Source organism: Microcebus murinus, chromosome 31 (genome assembly GCF_040939455.1).
Source record: "Microcebus murinus isolate Inina chromosome 31, M.murinus_Inina_mat1.0, whole genome shotgun sequence".
NCBI classification, from domain to species: Eukaryota; Metazoa; Chordata; class Mammalia; order Primates; family Cheirogaleidae; genus Microcebus; species Microcebus murinus.
This window is the reverse complement of record NC_134134.1, coordinates 5,650,562-5,670,000: the sequence shown is the minus strand read 5'-3', so window position 1 is coordinate 5,670,000 and position 19,439 is coordinate 5,650,562. Positions and strand designations below refer to the sequence as shown.

General features: G+C 43.9%; 1 long non-coding RNA gene across 1 annotated transcript in view; it reads right to left on the bottom strand.

The window, feature by feature from the left end:
- Positions 1 to 8,110, bottom strand: part of LOC142865716 (uncharacterized) — a 59,212-nt gene extending 51,102 nt beyond the window's left edge. The window contains exons 1-3 of the long non-coding RNA XR_012915870.1: positions 7,550 to 8,110; positions 6,298 to 6,388; positions 5,055 to 5,266 (exon numbers count right to left, since the gene is read on the bottom strand). This is a non-coding gene — a long non-coding RNA (uncharacterized LOC142865716). The remainder of the gene's footprint in view (positions 1 to 5,054; positions 5,267 to 6,297; positions 6,389 to 7,549) is intronic.
- Positions 8,111 to 19,439: the final 11,329 nt, after the last annotated feature.

The window sequence follows — 19,439 nt, the reverse complement described above, 5'->3', positions numbered from 1 at the left end:
CCAGAGAGCAAGCATTTTAGGTGTGTTGGGCCTGAGAGACATTTTTATCACTCCCTCCCTGGTTATTTCATTTATTCTGTCTATAGCAGATATATATATACATACATATATATATATACAGAGAGAGAGAGAGAGAGAGAGATTGACAGAAATTTTTATCTCTCCTTCCTTGCTTTTTCTGTTAAGTCTCTTTTCTTAATTTTTTTTTTTTGAGACAGAGTCTCACTTCTGGTTCCCGGGCTAGAGTGCTATGGCGTCAGCTTAGCTCACAGCAACCTCAAACTTCTGGGCTCAAGTGATCCTTCTCTCTCAGCCTCCGAAGTAGCTGGGACTACAGGCATGTGCAACCATGCATGGCTAATTTTTCTTTCTATATATATTAGTTGGCCAATCAATTTCTTTCTATTTATAGTAGAGATGGGGTCTTGCTCTTGCTCGAGCTGGTTTGAACTCTTGACCTCCAGCAATCGTCCTGTCTCGGCCTCTCAGAGAGCTAGGATTACAGGTGTGCTGGGCCTGAGAGAAATTTTTATCTCTCTTCCCTGCTTATCTCTTTTATTCTGTCTATAGCAGATATATATGTGTGTGTGTGTGTGTGTATATATATATATATATAGAGAGAGAGAGAGAGAGAGAGAAATTTTTATCTCTCCCTCCCTGCTCATCTAGTTTATTCTTCTATAGAAGACATATATATATATATATATATATATATATATATAGAGAGAGAGAGAGAGAGAGAGAGAGGGAGAGAGAGAGAGAGAGAGAGAGAGAGAGAGAGAGAGAGAGAGAGAGAGAAACAGAAATTTTTATCTCTTCCTCCCTGCTTTTTCTGACAAGTACCTTTTTCTTAATTTTTTTTTTTTTTGAGACACAGTCTCAGTTTTGGTGTCGGGCTAGAGTGCTATCGTGGCAGCTTAGCTCACAACAACCTCAAACCCCTGGGCTCAAGTGATCCTTCTGTCTCAGCCTCCCGAGTACCTAGGACTACAAGCATGTGCCACCATGCCCGGCTTATTGTGTGTGTGTGTGTGTGTGTGTGTGTGTGTTTAGTTGGCCAATTAATTTCTTTCTATTTATAGTAGAGATGGGGTCTGGCTCTTGCTCCAGCTGCTTTGAACTCCTGACCTCGAGCAATCCTCCCACCTTGGCCTGTCAGAGAGCTAGGATTACAGTTGTGTTTGGCCTGAGAGAAATTTTTATCTCTCCCTCCCTCCTTATCTCTTTTATTCTGTCTATAGCAGATTTATATATATATATATATATATATAGAGAGAGAGAGAGAGAGAGACAGAGACAGAGAGAGAGAGAGAGACAGAGAAATTTTTACCTCTCCCTCCCTGCTTTTCCTGCTAAGTCCCTTTTTCTTAATTTTTTTTTTTTTTTTTTTTTTTGAGACAGAGTCTCACTTTGTTGTCCAGGCTAGAGTGAGTGCCGTGGCGTCAGCCTAGCTCACAGCAACCTCAAACTCCTGGGCTCGAGTGATCCTTCTGCCTCAGCCTCCCGAGTAGCTAGGACTACAGGCATGCGCCACTATGCCTGGCTAATTTTTTTTTTTATATATATATAACAGTTGGCCAATTAATTTCTTTCTCTTTATAGTAGAGACGGGGTCTCGCTCTTGCTCAGGCTGGTTTTGAACTCGTGACCTTGAGCAATCCTCCCGCCTCGGCCTCCCAAGAGCTAGGATTACATGCGTGAGCCACAGCGCCCGGCCTTAATTTTATTTTTTTTTTTAAGACAATGTCTCACTTTTGGTGCCAAGGCTAGAGTGCTATGGCGTCAGCTTAGTTCACAGCAACCTCAAATTCCTGGGCTCAAGTGACCCTTCTGTCTCAGCCTCCCGAATAGCTAGGACTAGAAGCATGTGCCACCATGCCCGGCTTATTATGTGTGTGTGTGTGTGTGTGTGTGTGTGTGTGTGTGTGTGTGTGTGTGTGTGCTTAGTTGGCATTTAATTTCTTTCTATTTGTAGTAGAGATGGGGTCTTGCTCTTGCTCGAGCTGGTTTGAACTCCTGACCTCGAGCAATCCTCCCACCTCGGCCTCCCAGAGAGCGAGGATTATAGGTGTGCTGGGCCTGAGAGAAATTTTTATCTCTCCCGTTTTGCTTATCCCTTTTATTCTGTCTGTAGCAGATATATATATATATATATATAGAAAGAGAGAGAGAGAGAGAGAGATAAATTTTTATCTCTCCCTCCCTGCTCCTTTTGGTAAGTCCCTTTTCCGTAATTTTTTTATTGGGACAATCCTCACTTTTGGTGCCCGGACAAGAGCCCTCTGGCGTCAGCTTAGCACACAGCAACCTCAAACTCCTGGGCTCATGTGATCCTTCAGTCTCTGCCTCCTGAGTAGCTGGGACTACAGACATGCACCACCATGCACGGCTTATTATGTTTGTGTGTGTGTGTGTCTTTAGTTGGTCAATTAATTTCTTCCTATTTATAGTAGAGATGGTCTAGCTCTTGCTCAGGCTGGATTTGAACTCCTGACCTTGAGAAATCAACCGCCTAGACCTCCCATAGTGCCTGAGAGAAATTTTTATCTCTCCCTCCCTGCTTATCTCTTTTATTCTGTCTATAGCAGATATATATATATATAGAGAGAGAGAGAGAGACAGAGACAGAGAGAGAGAGAGAGAGAGAGAGAGAGAGAGTGAGAGGGAAATTTTTATCTCTCCCTCCCGGCTTTTTCTGGCAAGTCCCGTTTTCTTAATTTATTTATTTATTTAATTAATTATTTATTTATTTATTTTTTGAGACAGAGTCTCACTTTTGGTGCCCCGGCTAGAGTGCTATGGCGTCAGCTTAGCTCAAAACAACCTCAAACTTTAGTGCTCAAGTGATTCTTCTGTCTCATCCTCCCAAGTAGCTGGGACTACAGGCATGCGCCACCATGCCCGGCTAATTCTTCTTTCTATATATATTTCTTGGCCAAACAATTTGTTTCTATTTATAGTAGAGATGAGGTCTTGCTCTTGTGAGGCTGGTTTGAACTCCTGACCTTGAGCAATCCTCCCACCTGGGCCTCTCAGAGAGCTAGGATTACAGGTGTGCTGGGCCTGAGAGAAATTTTTATCTCTCCCTCCCTGCTTATCCCTTTTATTCTGTCTAGAGCATATATATATATATATATATATATAGAGAGAGAGAGAGAGAGAGAGAGAGACAGAGAGAGAGAGAGAAATTTTTATCACTCCCTCCCTGCTCCTTCTGGTAAGTCCTGTTTCCTTAATTTTTTATTGGGACAAGCCTCACTTTTGGTGCCCGGACTAGAGTCCTCTGGCGTCAGCTTAGTGCACAGCAACCTCAAACGCCTGGGCTCATGTGATCCTTCTGTCTCTGCCTCCTGAGTAGCTGGGACTACAGACATGCACCACCATGCCCGGCTTATTATGTTTGTTTGTGTGTGTGTGTGTGTGTGTGTGTGTGTGTGTGTGTGTGTGTGTGTGTTTAGTTGGTCAATTAATTTCTTCCAATTTATAGTAGAGATGGTCTTGCTCTTGCTCAGGCTGGTTTTGAACTCCCGACCTCGAGCAATCCGCCCGCTTCGGCCTCCCAGAGAGCTAGGATTACAGGTGTCCTGGGCCTGAGATCAATTTTATTTCTCCCTCCCTGCTTATCTCTTTTATTCTATTCATAGCAGATATATCTATATCTATATCTATCTATATCTATATCTATATCTATATATATATATATATATATAGAGAGAGAGAGAGAGAGAGAGAGAAATTTTTATCTTTTCCTCCCTGCGTTTTTGGTAAGTCACTGTTTCATAATTTTTTGGGGGGGACAGAGTCTCTTTTGGGGCAAGGACTAGAGTGATATGGCGTCAGCTTAGGTCACAGCAACCTCAAACTCCTGGGGTCAAGTGATCCTTCTGTACAGCCTCCCCAGTAGCTGGGACTACAGGCATGAGCCACCAGGCCCGGCTAATTTTTTCTATATATATTAGTTGGCCAATTAGTTTCTTCCTATTCATATTAGAGACGGGGTCTCGCTCTTGCTCAGGCTGGTTTCGAACTCCCGACCTCGAGCAATCCGCCCGCTTCGGCCTCCCAGAGAGCTAGGATTACAGGCGTGAGCCACCGCGCCTGGCCCTCAAGTGATCCTTTTGTCTAAGCCTCCGGATTAGCTGGGACTACAGACATGCACCACCATGCCCGGCTTATTATGTTTGTGTGTGTGTGTGTGTGTGTGTGTGTGTGTGTGTGTTTAGTTGGTCAATTAATTTCTTTCTATTTATAGTAGAGACGGTCTTGCTCTTGCTCAGGCTGGTTTTGAACTCCTGACTTTGAGCAATCCACCCACATCAGCCTCCCAGAGTGCTAGGATAATAGGCATGGGACACCACGCCCAACCCCTTTTGCTTAATTATTAATTATTATGGTACCTACTATTTGTATAGTTTTCAGGTGAGTGACAGGGTCTGTCTCCCTCTATGGAACATGGTATATTGTATCCTTGGTCACTGCAACCTCAAATACCTGGGCTCCATTGATCATCCTGCCTCATCCTAACGAGTCCCTGGGACTACAGGCGTGTGGCACTATACTTGCCTGATGCTGCTTTTTCCCTCCCTCCCTTCCTGGCAGTACTGTTGAAATTCCCAGTAGTACCTATTCGAATCCCAATTAGCCCCTAGGATGAGTTCAAAAAACAGATCTAAATTTCTGAGGCTATGACCCTAAAAGACATCAGATGAAAAACAAAATGAAAAACAGAAACAAGAACTCCCTCATCCCTGCACTTTGGGAAGCCTGGGTGAGAGGATCGCTGGAGGCCAGGAGTTTGAGGTGGCAGTGAGCTATGAGGATGCCACTGCCCTTTAGCCTGGGAACCAGAGTGAGAGCCTGCCAAAAGAAGAGAAAATAAAAAGGGAGGAGAGAGAGAGAGAGAGATCAATCTATAAATTGCATTTCCTACCCTTTAGGTGACTGGGCCTCAGCAGGGCCATGTGAATTGACAAAGTTTACGTTTCTAACAAATAAAACAGTGCGGTTCAAACTCTCAGTTTTCCAAATAAACATATCCCCCCTACCCACCTTACCTTTCCGTGGAGTCCGTGCTTGGATAGGCAGAGGCGTGGAGTCCGTGCTTGGATAGACAGAGGCGTGAAGTCCGTGCTTGGATAGACAGAGGCGTGGAGTCCGTGCTTGGATAGACAGAGCCAACGGGTGGAGATCCTGGAGTCTGTGCTTTGCAGTCAGTCGAGAGGCACATGGAGCCATTCAAAATTCTTGTGAGGAAAAATACCACGTCCTAGGGAAACAGAGACATTTGCTATGGACAGGTAAAATCAGGAAAAGAAATGAAACGTCTCCTCCTCTGGCAGTGCTTTCTGATCAGATACCGACCCATTCCAGTCACAGATTCAGATACATCCTTTAATGTAAGGGTGGTCAACAAGTCACTCTTTGCACCTTCCCAAGTTCGTGGGATATAGCCTACTTAGGAAGATGATCGCTTCTGGGAAGGCACCAGCCCTACAGAACTACACAAACATAAGAGAAACCCACTCGTCTCTGTTGTGGAAGTCAAGATCAGCTTTTATGAAACCCACTAAATTCACACAAGAAGTAAAATAGGACCATACTGATAGATGCAATTTTAATCTTAGAGCAGAATGCCTGGTACTCCTTGTCGTCTTAGATACTGTCAACAGAAAGCATTCGGTGGAGAAACAATCTCCAGCAGCTTTTCTGCAGAGATGAACTAACCTGTGTGTGTGTGGATGGGGGGGGAGATGATAAATAATGGGGATTGAGGACCAGATAAATGACAAAAAACCCACTTCGTGGTTCCTCAATACAAGCATTCATTTAAAGGGCATACTTGGACACCTAGGTGGAAAGTGCCAGCAGCTCAAAAAAAAAAAAAATATCGCTGTGAGCCCCGGTTAAGATATGGCCATAAGCGCTAGCCCTCGGAAGGCGAAAAGCATATTCACTGTGGCTTACCCCAACGTGGGATGTACAAAGATAACCTTGAGCACCTCCACCGTCCAAAAATATGAACACCTAGCTAGCGATCCGGATCAGATGTAATAGAAAAAAAAAAGCTCCCACAGATACAAGAATGTGAGAAATCCAAAACACTGCAGAATAATTGAAAGAGTTTTATTCTGAGCCCAATGTCCCAGACCATGAACTAGAGAGCTGCACCCAAGAAGCCTTGCGCAAGGGTTCCCATTGGGGTGGGGCGGGTTCTAGTTTAGCTTCATACATTTGAGGGAGACAGGAATGACATGTAAAATCACACATGGATATATGGAATTGACATATTAGTCTTACCTGACAACTGGAAGTGGGGGGAGGGGGATGCCAGGGTGCCGGTTGTACAGGTTTACAGCTGGGTTGAAAGATTCTTTGATTTGTTCTGATGCTGAAAAGAAAAAAAAAAAAAAGATTCTTTGATTTGCAATGAATGAAAGAAATGAACTTCTGCCTAAAGGCTTGGATTGTTTTCAGTTAAGATAAGGATGATTGCTAATCACAGGCCAGCTACCGGACGTTTACCCAAAACTCACGTGCTCTCTAGTGTAGCAAAGAGGGTCTCTTCTTGTCTGGCAGACACTGGAACCAGTAGTTAGGTGTCACCTAGCTGCCACTTTGATCAGACATGGGGATGGGTAAAATCAGGTGATGTTGGGAGCTTAAGATTGGACCCCCCCACCCCAGGTGTGGAGGTTCGCTTTCGAATCTGCTGCAGTGTAACACATGGTTCTTCCTGGGCCTGCCAGCCCTGAGGCAGATCTAGCCTCAGGCGGGTCTCAGTCCACCCCACCCACCCTGTTGTCCCAGTGAGGCGCCCCTCCTGCCACTCCCTCCCTGCCTCCCCTCCCCCACTGTAGGCCTCTGCTCTGGGATTTCTTTTTTTTCTTTTCCTTCTTTCTGTTTTATCTTGGTTTTTTTTTTTTTTTTAGATTTATGGAATATCGTTTAAAAATTTAAATCACAGAATGAATTGCAGAACAACTTGTGGCTTTTTTGTAAGGATCATACAGGACTGCTCACCAAAAAGCTGGGATATGGGCATGCAGTAGTGATCCAGAGGATATATTCCAATGGAATAGCAGACAGATAGAATTTCCCGAAAGCACTAAATATCAGAAAGGCACAGCACTAAATGGCATTCAGACTTCCATTCCCTTGCGTCATGGTGGGCAGCTTAGTTTTTTCCTACTCCCACAGTCTTATTAAAGCCCAACCTAGAAAATGTCTATATCTGATCCAAATCTATGAAGACAATGGAAGGGGGGAACTGGGAGAGGAATACAGGAAAAGGAAGGAAGAAACCAAATAAAGGAGAAGGGGAAAAAGGAGGAGGAGGAGGAGGAGGACGGGGAAAAAACTGCCTCCCCTGCCTCCATGTTACCCAATAATAAATGAAGATTGGCCACTTCCCTCCTCTCCCCCCCTCTACCTATGCGTGGAGGTGTATTGTACAGTTATGGTGCAAAGAAATGTGCAGCTACTTGTAATAATTGAAGAAATGCGGTGTACTAGGTGTCTGTGTGGTGGGACGCCGGTCGAGGGCACTCACCGTGACTGGAGCTCGCAGGGTGGGAGGTGGCACCGGGTGAGTCTGTGAGTTCGTAGTCAGGGCTCAGTGACTGTGGAGGCCTGGCACGTGACCGTCCACTACTGTACGTTTTATAAGCCCTGGACACCTAGGCCATCTTAAATTTATCTTCGGTGTAGGTGGCGGCATCGGGAGCGGCGGCATCGGGAGCAGCAGCGGGAGGGAGCGGCGACATCAGGAGCAGTGGCCGGAGGGAGCGGCGACATCGGAGCGGTGGACAGAGGGGGCGGTGGCATCAGAGCGGTGGACAGAGGGGGCGGTGGCATCGGGAGCGGCGGCCAGAGGGTACGGCGGCGGTGGGAGGTGCGGGAGCAGTCGTCATCTTCTTCATCACCGTCATCGCCTCCATAAAAACACCGAATGACGTCTCTCTATGCACCAAAGGTGGCGGTTGGCCTCCAGATGACAGAGGAGCCTTTCTCTAGGCCGGGTAATCGAGTTCTCCAAGTTTGCGTTTGACCCTGGTGATGACGCGCCCGCCACCTTTATAGCCACGGGGGCGGGGCGGGGGCGGCCCTCCCGCCAAGCCCGCCCTGCCACGCTCCGCGACTCTCGGGCCAGCAACGGTTGAGCCCTGGGGGCTTCCCTCCTGTTTGTCCCTGCTCCTGACTCAGGACCCTCGTGAGGGGTGGGGACAGCATGACGTGCACCTCCCGGCCCCTCCCTAGGATGCCCTTCATTCGGTCTCCCCAAGCGTGTCCCCCGTCAGGGCCTGCCCCTCTCCTCTCGCCACCTCCCCCCAGCCCCGCCACCCCTTTGCCTGCCTCCCGCTCTCTGCCCAGGGCGAAGAAAGGGCCCTCGGTGGTGATGGCGCCGGCAGTGGTGACACTGACTCTCTTGAGAAGAAATGAATGTCTAGCTATTTATTTACACACAGGTGCACACGCCCGGCAAGCAAGCTCCCCATACACACCGCTTATTCTCATTTGGGCCATCTTTCTTCACTGATCTCCACAGAGTCCAGTAGCCCACAAAGTCAATAAGGTCCCCAGAACCACACTCACATCCTCATGGTACTATCCGTTTCTCTCTCTCTCTCTCTCTCTCTCTCTGTATATATATATAAGAATTTCTTTCTAAGGCCGGGCGCGGTGGCTCACGCCTGTAATCCTAGCTCTTTGGGAGGCCGAGGCGGGCGGATTGCTCAAGGTCAGGAGTTCAAAACCAGCCTGAGCAAGAGCGAGACCCCGTCTCTACTATAAATAGAAAGAAACTAATTGGCCAACTGATATATATATATAAAAAAATTAGCCGGGCATGGTGGCTCATGCCTGTAGTCCCAGCTACTCGGGAGGCTGAGGCAGAAGGATTGCTTGAGCCCAGGAGTTTGAGGTTGCTGTGAGCTAGGCTGACACCACGGCACTCACTCTAGCCTGGACAACAAAGCGAGACTCTGTCTCAAAAAAAAAAAAAAAAAAAAAAAAAAAAAAAAAAAAGAATTTCTTTCTAAATATAATTTCTCTCTCTATATATAAATTTCTCTATATATAATTTCTCTCTATATATAAATATAGAGAGAAACAAAGGAAATAAAGGAGGAAATAAAGTCCTCAGATTATATAAATATAAATATAAATATATATATATATATATATATATATATATATATATATAGAGAGAGAGAGAGAGAGAGAGAGAGAGAGAGAGAAATGTTTTTTTTCAGACAGAGTCTCACTTTGTTGCCCAGGCTAGAGTGAGTGCCATGGCGTCAGCCTAGCTCACAACAATCTCAAACGCCTGGGCTCAAGCAATCCTCCTGCCTCAGCCTCCCAAGAGGCTGGGACTACAGGCATGAGCCACCATGCCCGTCTAATTTTTCTTTCTATATATATATATATATTACTTGGCCAATTAATTTCCTTTTGTTTATAGTAGAGATGGGGTCTTGCTCTTGCTCCAGCTGGTTTGAACTCCTGACCTTGAGCAATCCTCAGGCCAACGCCTCTCAGAGACCTAGGATTACAGGTGTGCTGGGCGAAAGAGAAATTTTTATCTCTCCCTCCCTGTTTTTTCTGATAAGTCCCTTTATCTTAATTTTTTTTTTTGAGACAGAATGTGTGGTACTCCTGGTCATCTTAGATACTGTCAACAGAAAGCATTTGGTGGATAAACAATCTCCAGCAGCTTTTCTGCAGAGATGAACCAACCTGTGTATGTTGGGGGGATAAATAATGAGAATTGAGGACCAGATAAATGACTGAAAAAAATACTTCCTCTTTCCTCAATACAAGCATTCATTTAAAGTGTATACCTGTATACCTAGGTGGAAAATGGAAGCAAGCTTTACAAAAAAAAACAAAAATAGCTTTGAGCCCTGTCAGATGGTTGAGACTCTGTCTCAAAAAAAACCAAAAAAAAAAAAAAACATTTAAATCACAGAATGAATTCTAGAACAACTTGTGGCTTTTTATCATAGGCCGAGAACAATGTATTTTCTCTTCCTGTGAATTTTCCTGTCCTGGAAGAAATGCAAAGTTGATCTTGAAGGTTCCCAACCATCTTCCAGTTTCCCTGAGTCAAAAACACGGTGAACACGGTGTATTCGACCGTGTCTCTGTGTGTGTGCACGTGGGTGCCTGTGCTTATTCTTTTTCGGTACCGCACTTTTTGGTCTCAAAATGTCAGCCTTCCTTGGTCATGGACTGAGGATGAACAGACTTAGCCATCGGATTGAAGGGACTTGACTACAGTAACCGGGGTCGGGGAAATTTTATTGATTTGAAGGTAGACATTTCTAAATGAATAGGGTGAGCCCCACATTCCCGCATGGCCTCTGTCAGTGGATAGGTGTCCCGGACGGTCCTCCTGCAGCTTGTTTTGGTAGCTCAACATTGAGGAGACCAAAATAATTCATTTCCCTAATCATCCTAGATGAGTCTGCTGAATTTTTTATGATGTCGTGGAAACATACAAAACACCCTTCCTACTTAACATAGCCGACCGCAAAGTTCCTCCCAGGCACAACTATTTAACATCATGAATTTCACAGTGTAATAGAGGGAATGGTCTGGAGCGAGGGAAAAAAAAATAAAGGACAGAGAGATTTTGTGTCCTTTTAAACCCCCCCCCCCCCGATGTTGGAAACTTGTAGTCTGACCTCTATCCCCAAGAGGAATTAAATATTTTCTTAAAACTCCTGAGCAGTCCCCAGCCCCACAGGCCTTGTTTTTGGCAGAGCTGAGACCAGTGAAATGATTAACCACAATAATGGCTAAAGCGGAGAACCCTCCCTCTATATATTTTTTAACATACTTTTATTTATTTATTTATTTATTTATTTATTTATTCATTTATTCATTCATTCGTTCATTCATTCATTCATGTATTCATGCATGCATTCATTTAATTTTTTGAGACAGAGTCTCACTTTGTGGCCCTGGCTAGAGTGAGTGCCATGGCGTCAGCCTAGCTCATGGCAACCTCATCCGCCTGGGCTCAAGCAGGAACACAAAATGTGTTCCATAAGAATCCAGTATGATGGGAAAACACTTCATTCTCAAAAGAAAAGATTCTCTTCTTCCTGTTATTGGTAGTTCTGAACGTTAGATTTTTTTTTCCCCATGGGGTCAAAAGGTACCTAATATTATGATTTCAAGTGGAAAAATTGGGGACAAAAATTAGGTATTGGCAGTTTTTCCATTTTCATTAGTGTGTGACTTTTTAAAATAAATGCAGGATGTGAAGCAGTAATGCAAGTCAAATGTTTCAGTGAACAAGTTTCAGCAGTTCAACTTTATAACAATTATAAATAAACCTGTTAAATTTTTCTGGACAATGCCAGCATTTGGATTTTTTTAAAACAAGTAAATTTCTTATTGACAGCAACTAAATGGTGTTTGTAGCATTTTTATCATACAGTAGATTCCATCCATTCACTATACTTTTCTGAGTTGTCCTACATGCGAGTACATGTTTTTAATGTTGTCTGTCTTCTGTGCTGTTCCTGTAAGTTTGCTAATAAAATACATTAAACTATGAGAAAAAGAACCCTCCCTTTATGTATTTTTTAACATTTATTTATTTATTTATTCATTCATTCATTCATTCATTCACTCATGCATTCATGCATTAATTTAATGTTTTGAGACAGAGTCTCACTTTGTTCCCCAGGATACAGTGAGTGCCATGTCATCAGCCTAGCTCACGCCAACCTCAACCTCCTGGGCTCAAGCAATCCTCCTGCCTCAGCCTCCAAAGTAGCTGAGACTACAGGCATGCACCACCATGCCCTGCTAATTTTTCTTTCTATATATATTACTTGGCCAATTAATTTCTTTCTATTTATAGTAGAGATGATCTTGCTCTTCCTCAGGCTGGTTTTGAACTCCTGACTTGGAGCAATCCACCTGCCTTGGCCTCCCAGAGTTCTAGGATTATAGGCATGGGACACCACCCCCAAACCCTTTTGCTTCATTTTTAATTATTAGGGTACCTAATATTTGTATAGTTTTCGGGTGAGTGACAGGGTCTGTCTCCCTCTATCGAACATGGTACACTGCATCCTTGGTCACTGCTACCTCAAACACCTGGGCTCCATCGATCCTCCTGTCTCAACCTCAGGAGTCGCTGGGACTATAGGCGTGTGCCACCATACTCGCCTGATGGTGCTTCTTCCCTCCCTCCTTTTCTCTCTCTCTCTCTCATTAATTTCTTTTATTTCGAATATTTTACTCTGGAAACAGATGTTGGGCACTCAAGTGACAACACTGGAATTTCTTACCCTCCTGGATATTCACACAGGCTCAGAGGAGGCCATAAAAAAAAACACAAAAAGGGATACTGAGCCTATAAGGTATGCCTAGCACCCGAATTGTACGTTCTCTTGCCTTTTCACACATGAGTAACACACAACAGCAAAGAATGGACACAGGCTTCCAAAAGGCTTGTCTGGGCCCCCTTTTCCTTCTTAACCTTAGGAGACCTTAATTATTTGTGCCCAGATCTGATGTTCAAATTATCCTCGTGGCGAAAGCGTTTGCGTGGCACGTGATAGGGAAAGAAGAGTACACCACCCGAATAGATGAGAAGGAATGGCAGTACTGCTGAAATTCCCAGTAGCACCTTTAGAATCCCAATTAACCCCTAGGATGAGTTCAAAGAACATGTCTACATTTCTGACGCTATGACCACAAAAGACATTAGAAGGAAAAAAAAAAACGAAAAACCAAAACAAGAACTCCATCATCCTAGCAGTTGGGAAGCCTGGGTGAGAGGATCACTGGAGGCCAGGAGTTTGAGGTGGCAGTGAGCTATGATGATGCCACTGCCCTTTAGCCTGGGAACCAGAGTGAGAGCCTGCCAAAACAAGAAAAAAGAAAAGAAAAGGGGGGGGGAGAGAAAGATGAATCTATCCATTGCATTTAATACCCTTTTGGTGAATGAGCCCCAGCAGGGCAATGTGAATTGACAAAGTTCACGTTGCTAACAAATAAAACGGTGGGGTTCAAAGTCTCAGTAAAGCATATCACCCTACCAACCATACTGTGCCACCTCTGAGAGTATATACCCCACAGAGGAGAGCCGTGGAGGCCGTGCTTGGATAGACAGAGCCAACGGGTGGACATCATGGAGTCTGTGCTTTTCAGTCAGTCTAGGGGTACCTGGAGCCATTCAAGCTGCTTGTGAGGAAAAATAGGGAAACAGAAACATCTGCTATGGCCAGGTAAAATTTAGGAAAAGAAATGAAACGTCTCCTCCTCTGGCAGTGCTTTCTGGTCAGATACCAACCCCTAAGAGTCACAGATTCAGATACATCCTGTAATGGAAGCGTGGTGGACAAGTCACTCTTTGCAACTTTCCCAAGTCCCTGGGATATAGCCTACTTAGGAAGATGATCGATTCAGGGAAGGCACCAGCGCTACAGAACTACACAAACACGACAGAAACCCACTGGTCTCCGTTGTGAAAGTCAAGATCAGCTTTTATGAAACCCACTGAACCCACACAAGAAGTAAAATAGGACCATACTGATAGATGCAATTTTAATATTAGAGCAGAATGCCTGGTACTGCTTGTCATTTTAGATACTGTCAACAGAAAGCATTTGGTGGATAAACAATCTCCAACAGCTTTTCTGCAGAGATGAACCAACCTGTGTGTGTGTGGGGGGGGAGATGAGCCTAGCTCACAACAATCTCAACCGCCTGGGCTCAAGCAATCCTCCTGCCTCAGCCTCCCAAGAGACTGGGACTACAGGCATGGGCCACCATGCCCGTCTAATCTTTCTTTCTATATATACATATTACTTGGCCAATTAATTTCTTTCGATTTATAGTAGAGATGGGGTCTTGCTATTGCTCTTGCTGGTTTGAACTCCTGACCTTGAGCAATCCTCAGGCCAACGCCTCTCAGAGACCTAGGATTACAGGTGTGCTGGGCGTAAGAGAAATTTTTATCTCTCCCTCCCTGTTTTTTCTGATAAGCCCCTTTATCTTAATTTTTTTTTGAGACAGAATGTGTGGTACTCCTTGTCATCTTAGATACTGTCAACAGAAAGCATTTGGTGGATAAACAATCTCCAGCAGCTTTTCTGCAGAGATGAACCAACCTGTGTATGTTGGGGGGATAAATAATGAGGATTGAGGACCAGATAAATGACTGAAAAAAAATACTTCCTCTTTCCTCAATACAAGCATTCTTTTAAAGGGTATACCTGTATACCTAGGGGGAAAATGCAAGCAAGCTTTACAAAAAAAAACAAAAATCGCTGTGAGCCCCGTCACAGGGTTGAGACTCTGTCTCAAAAAAAAGCAAAACAAACCAACAAAAAAAATTTAAATCACAGAATGAATTCTACAACAACTTGTGGCTTTTTATCATAGGCCGAGAACAATGTATTTTCTCTTCCTGTGAATTTTCCTGTCCTGGAATAAATGCAAAGTTGATCTTGAAGGTTCCCAACCATCTTCCAGTTTCCCTGAGTCAAAAACACGGTGAACACGGTGTATTCGACCGTGTCTCTGTGTGTGTGCACGTGGGTGCCTGTGCTTATTCTTTTTCGGTACCGCACTTTTTGGTCTCAAAATGTCAGCCTTCCTTGGTCATGGACTGAGGATGAACAGACTTAGCCATCGGATTGAAGGGACTTGACTACAGTAACCGGGGTCGGGGAAATTTTATTGATTTGAAGGTAGACATTTCTAAATGAATAGGGTGAGCCCCACATTCCCGCATGGCCTCTGTCAGTGGATAGGTGTCCCGGACGGTCCTCCTGCAGCTTGTTTTGGTAGCTCAACATTGAGGAGACCAAAATAATTCATTTCCCTAATCATCCTAGATGAGTCTGCTGAATTTTTTATGATGTCGTGGAAACATACAAAACACCCTTCCTACTTAACATAGCCGACCGCAAAGTTCCTCCCAGGCACAACTATTTAACATCATGAATTTCACAGTGTAATAGAGGGAATGGTCTGGAGCGAAGGAAAAAAAAATAAAGGACAGAGAGATTTTGTGTCCTTTTAAAACTCCCCCCCCCATGTTGGAAACTTGTAGTCTGACCTCTATCCCCAAGAGGAATTAAATATTTTCTTAAAACTCCTGAGCGGTCCCCAGCCACACAGGCCTTGTTTTTGGCAGAGCTGAGACCAATGAAATGATTAACCACAATAATGGCTAAAGCGGAGAACCCTCACTCTATGTATTATTTAACATACTTTTATTTATTTATTTATTTATTTATTTATTTATTTATTTATTCATTTATTTATTCATTCGTTCATTCATTCATTCATGTATTCATGCATGCATTCATTTAATTTTTTGAGACAGAGTCTCACTTTGTGGCCCTGGCTAGAGTGAGTGCCATGGCGTCAGCCTAGCTCATGGCAACCTCATCCGCCTGGGCTCAAGCAGGAACACAAAATGTGTTCCATAAGAATCCAGTATGATGGGAAAACATTTCATTCTCAAAAGAAAAGATTCTCTTCTTCCTGTTATTGGTAGTTCTGAACGTTAGATTTTTTTTTTCCCCATGGGGTCAAAAGGTACCTAATATTATGATTTCAAGTGGAAAAATTGGGGACAAAAATCAGGTATTGGCAGTTTTTCCATTTTCATTAGTGTGTGACTTTTTATAAATAAATGCAGGATGTGAAGCAGTAATGCAAGTCAAATGTTTCAGTGAACAAGTTTCAGCAGTTCAACTTTATAACAATTATAAATAAACCTGTTAAATTTTTCTGGACAATGCCAGCATTTGGATTTTTTTAAAACAAGTAAATTTCTTATTGACAGCAACTAAATGGTGTTTGTAGCATTTTTATCATACAGTAGATTCCATCCATTCACTATACTTTTCTAACTGAGTTGTCCTACATGCAAGTACATGTTTTTAATGTTGTCTGTCTTCTGTGCTGTTCCTGTAAGTTTGCAAATAAAATACATTAAACTATGAGAAAAAGAACCCTCCCTTTATGTATTTTTTAACATTTATTTATTTATTTATTCATTCATTCATTCATTCATTCATTCATTCATGCATTCATGCATTAATTTAATGTTTTGAGACAGAGTCTCACTTTGTTCCCCAGGATACAGTGAGTGCCATGTCATCAGCCTAGCTCACGCCAACCTCAGCCTCCTGGGCTCAAGCAATCCTCCTGCCTCAGCCTCCAAAGTAGCTGGGACTACAGGCATGCACCACCATGCCCTGCTAATTTTTCTTTCTATATATATTACTTGGCCAATTAATTTCTTTCTATTTATAGTAGAGATGATCTTGCTCTTCCTCAGGCTGGTTTTGAACTCCTGACTTGGAGCAATCCACCTGCCTTGGCCTCCCAGAGTTCTAGGATTATAGGCATGGGACACCACCCCCAACCCCTTTTGCTTAATTTTTAATTATTAGGGTACCTAATATTTGTATAGTTTTCGGGTGAGTGACAGGGTCTGTCTCCCTCTATCAAACATGGTACACTGCATCCTTGGTCACTGCTACCTCAAACACCTGGGCTCCATCTATCCTCCTGTCTCAACCTCAGGAGTCGCTGGGACTATAGGTGTGTGCCACCATACTTGCCTGACGCTGCTTCTTCCCTCCCTCCTTTTCTCTCTCTCTCTCATTAATTTATTTTATTTCGAATTTTTTACTCTGGAAACAGATGTTGGGCACTCAAGTGACAACACTGGAATTTCTTACCCTCCTGGATATTCACACAGGCTCAGAGGAGGCCATAAAAAAAACACAAAAAGGGATACTGAGCCTATAAGGTATGCCTAGCACCCGAATTGTACGTTCTCTTGCCTTTTCACACATGAGTAACACACAACAGCAAAGGATGGACACAGGCTTCCAAAAGGTTTGTCTCGGGCCCCTTTTCTTTGTTAACCTTAGGAGACCTTAATAATTTGTGCCCAGATCTGATGTTCAAATTATCCTCGTGGCCAAAGCGTTTGCGTGGCACGTGAAAGGGAAAGAAGAGTACACCACCCGAATAGATGAGAAGGAATGGCAGTACTGCTGAAATTCCCAGTAGCACCTTTAGAATCCCAATTAACCCCTAGGATGAGTTCAAAGAACATGTCTACATTTCTGACGCTATGACCACAAAAGACATTAGAAGGAAAAAAAAAACGAAAAACCAAAACAAGAACTCCATCATCCTAGCAGTTGGGAAGTCTGGGTGAGAGGATCACTGGAGGCCAGGAGTTTGAGGTGGCAGTGAGCTATGATGATGACACTGCCCTTTAGCCTGGGAACCAGAGTGAGATCCTACCAAAACAAGAGAAAAGAAAAGAAAAGAAAAGAAAAGGGGGGTAGGGGGGAGAGAGAGAGAGATGAATCTATCCATTGCATTTAATACCCTTTAGGTGAATGGGCCTCAGCAGGGCAATGTGAATTGACAAAGTTCACGTTGCTAACAAATAAAACAGTGGGGTTCAAAGTCTCAGTTTTCCCAATAAAGCATATCACCCTATGAAGCATACTGTGCCACCTCTGAGAGTATATACCCCACAGAGGAGAGCCGTGGAGGCCGTGCTTGGATAGACAGAACCAACGGGTGGACATCGTGGAGTCTGTGCTTTGCAGTCAGTCTAGGGGCACCTGGAGCCATTCAAGCTGCTTGTGAGGAAAAATAGGGAAACAGAAACATCTGCTATAGCCAGGTAAAATTTAGGAAAACAAATGAAACGTCTCCTCCTCTGGCAGTGCTTTCTAGTCAGATACCGACCGCTTCCAGTCACAGATTCAGATACATACTGTAATGGAAGCGTGGTGGACAAGTCACTCTTTGCAACTTTCCCAAGTTCGTGGGATATAGCCTACTTAGGAAGATGATCGATTCAGGGAAGGCACCAGCCCTACAGAACTACACAAACACGACAGAAACCCACTGGTCTCCGTTGTGAAAGTCAAGATCAGCTTTTATGAAACCCACTAAACCCACACAAGAAGTAAAATAGGACCATACTGGTAGATGCAATTTTAATATTAGAGCAGAATGCCTGGTACTGCTTGTCATTTTAGATACTGTCAACAGAAAGCATTTGGTGGATAAACAATCTCCAACAGCTTTTCTGCAGAGATGAACCAACCTGTGTGTGTGTGTGGGGTGGGGGAGATGAGCCTAGCTCACAACAATCTCAACCGCCTGGGCTCAAGCAATCCTCCTGCCTCAGCCTCCCAAGAGGCTGGAACTACAGGCATGGGCCACCATGCCCGTCTAATTTTTCTTTCTATAAATACATATTACTTGACCAATTAATTTCTTTCGATTTATAGTAGAGATGGGGTCTTGCTATTGCTCTTGCTGGTTTGAACTCCTGACCTTGAGCAATCCTCAGGCCAACGCCTCTCAGAGACCTAGGATTACAGGTGTGCTGGGCCTAAGAGAAATTTTTATCTCTCCCTCCCTGTTTTTTCTGATAAGTCCCTTTATCTTAATTTTTTTTTGAGACAGAATGTGTGGTACTCCTTGTCATCTTAGATACTGTCAACAGAAAGCATTTGGTGGATAAACAATCTCCAGCAGCTTTTCTGCAGAGATGAACCAACCTGTGTATGTTGGGGGGATAAATAATGAGAATTGAGGACCAGATAAATGACTGAAAAAAAATACTTCCTCTTTCCTCAATACAAGCATTCATTTAAAGGGTATACCTGTATACCTAGGGGGAAAATGCAAGCAAGCTTTACAAAAAAAACCAAAAATCGCTGTGAGCCCCATCACAGGGTTGAGACTCTGTCTCAAAAAAAAGCAAAACAAACCAACAAAAAAAATTTAAATCACAGAATGAATTCTAGAACAACTTGTGGCTTTTTATCATAGGCCGAGAACAATGTATTTTCTCTTCCTGTGATTTTTCCTGTCCTGAAATAAATGCAAAGTTGATCTTGAAGGTTCCCAACCATCTTCCAGTTTCCCTGAGTCAGAAACACGGTGAACACGGTGTATTGGACCGTGTGTCTGTGTGCGTGCACGTGGGTGCCTGTCCTTATTCCTTTTGGGCACCCGGCTCTTTGGTCTCACAGAGTGGGCCTTCCTTGGTCGTGGACTGAGGCCGAATGGACTTAGCGATCGGATTGAAGGGACTTGACTACAGTAACCAGGGTGGGGAAAATTTTATTGATTCCAAGGTATACATTTCTAAATGAATAGGGTGAGCCACACATTCCCGAGTGGCCTCTGGCAGTGGATAGGTGTCCCGGACGGTCCTCCTGCAGCTTGTTGTGGTAGCTCAACATTGAGGAGAGGAAAATCATTAATTTCCCTAGTGATCATAGATGAGTCTGCTGAATTTTTTATGATGTCGTGGAAACATATAAAACACCCTTCCTGGACAACAGCTCCCACTGTCAGTGCCGGCCTTCCTCGTGTAAGGGGATCTGCCAGACCCTTACTAATTCAAT